The sequence below is a fragment of the Triticum urartu genome, chromosome 2A (assembly GCF_056163025.1).
Source record: "Triticum urartu cultivar PI428250 chromosome 2A, HENAU_Tu73, whole genome shotgun sequence".
NCBI classification, from domain to species: domain Eukaryota; kingdom Viridiplantae; phylum Streptophyta; class Magnoliopsida; order Poales; family Poaceae; genus Triticum; species Triticum urartu.
This window is the reverse complement of record NC_141874.1, coordinates 206,299,097-206,301,291: the sequence shown is the minus strand read 5'-3', so window position 1 is coordinate 206,301,291 and position 2,195 is coordinate 206,299,097.

The window sequence follows — 2,195 nt, the reverse complement described above, 5'->3', positions numbered from 1 at the left end:
CTATCTACAATCAAACATAGACAAGCAAGATACTATCAAGTACTAAGGTCATGATAAATTTAAGTTCAATTAATCATATTACTTAAGAACTCCCACTTAGAAAGACATCCCCCTAATCCTCTAAGTGATCACGTGATCCAAATCAACTAAACCATAACCGATCATCACGTGAAATGGAGTAGCTTTCAATGGTGAACATCACTATGTTGATCATATCTACTATATGATTCACGCTCAACCTTTCGGTCTCAGTGTTCCGAGGCCATATTTGCATATGCTAGGCTCTTCAAGTTTAACCTGAATATTCTGTGTGTGCAAAACTGGCTTGCACCCGTTGTAGATGGACATAGAGCTTATCACACCCGATCATCACGTGGTGTCTAGGCACGACGAACTTTGGCAATGGTGCATACTCAAAGAGAACACTTTTATCTTGAAATTTAGTGAGAGATCATCTTATAATGCTACATCAATCAAAGAAAGATAAGATGCATAAAAGATAAACATCACATGCAATCAATATAAGTGATATGATATGGCCATCATCATCTTGTGCTTGTGATCTCCATCTCCGAAGCACCGTCATGATCACCATTGTCACCGGTGCGACACCTTGATCTCCATCGTAGCATCGTTGTCATCTCGCCAATCTTATGCTTCCACGACTATCGATGCCGCTTAGTGATAAAGTAAAGCATTACAAGGCAATTGCATTGCATACAATAAAGCGACAACCATATGGCTCCTGCCAGTTGCCGATAACTCGGTTACAAAACATGATCATCTCATACAATAAAATTGAGCATCATGTCTTGACCATATCACATCACAACATGCCCTACAAAAACAAGTTAGACGTCCTCTACTTTGTTGTTGCAAGTTTTATGTGGCTGCTACGGGCTTAGCAAGAACCGTTCTTACCTACGCATCAAAACCACATCGATAGTTTGTCAAGTTGGTGCTATTTTAACCTTCGCAAAGACCGGGTGTAGCCACACTCGGTTCAACTAAAGTTGGAGAAACTGACACCCGCCAGCCACCTATGTGCAAAGCATGTCGGTAGAACCAGTCTCGCGTAAGCGTACGCGTAATGTCGGTCCGGGCCGCTTCATCCAACAATACCGCCGAACCAAAGTATGACATGCTGGTAAGCAGTATGACTTATATCACCCACAACTCACTTGTGTTCTACTCGTGCATATAACATCAACGCATAAAACCAGGCTCGGATGCAACTATTGGGGAACGTAGTAATTTCAAAAAAATTCCTACGCACATGCAAGATCATGGTGATGCATAGCAACAAGAGGGGAGAGTGTTGTCCACGTACCCTCGTACACCGAAAGCGGAAGCGTTAGCACAATGCGGTTGATGTAGTCGTACGTCTTCACGATCTAACCGATCAAGTACTGAACGTACGGCACCTTCGAGTTCAGCACACGTTCAGCCCGATGACATCACTCGAACTCCGATCCAGCCGAGTGTTGAGGGAGAGTTTCATCAGCACGACGGCGTGGTGACGATGTTGATGTTCTACCGATGCAGGGCTTCGCCTAAGCACCGCTACAGTATTATCGAGGTGGACTATGGTGGAGGGGGGCACCGCACGCGGCTAAGAGATCAATGATCAATTGTTGTGTCTATGGGGTGCTGTCGGTGTCAAAACTGGCGGATCTCGGGTAGGGGGTCCCGAACTGTGCGTCTAGGCTGGATGGTAACAGGAGGCTGGGGACACGAAGTTTTACCCAGGTTCGGGCCCTCTCGATGGAGGTAAAACCCTATGTCCTGCTTGATTAATATTGATGGTATGGGTAGTACAAGAGTTGATCTACCACGAGATCAGAGAGGCTAAACCCTAGACGCTAGCCTATGGTATGATTGTTGATGTGTATGTTGTCCTACGGACTAGAACCCTCCGGTTTATATAGACACCGAATAGGGTTAGGGTTACATAGAGTCGGTTACAATGGTAGGAGATCTGAACATCCGTATCGCCAAGCTTGCCTTCCACGCCAAGGAAAATCCCTTCCGGACACGGGACGGAGTCTTCAATCTTGTATCTTCATAGTCCAGGAGTTCGGCTGAAGGTATAATTCGGCTATCCGAACACCCCCTAATCTAGGACTCCCTCAGTAGCCCCTGAACCAGGCTTCAATGACGACGAGTCCGGCGCGCAAATTGTCTTCGGCATTGCA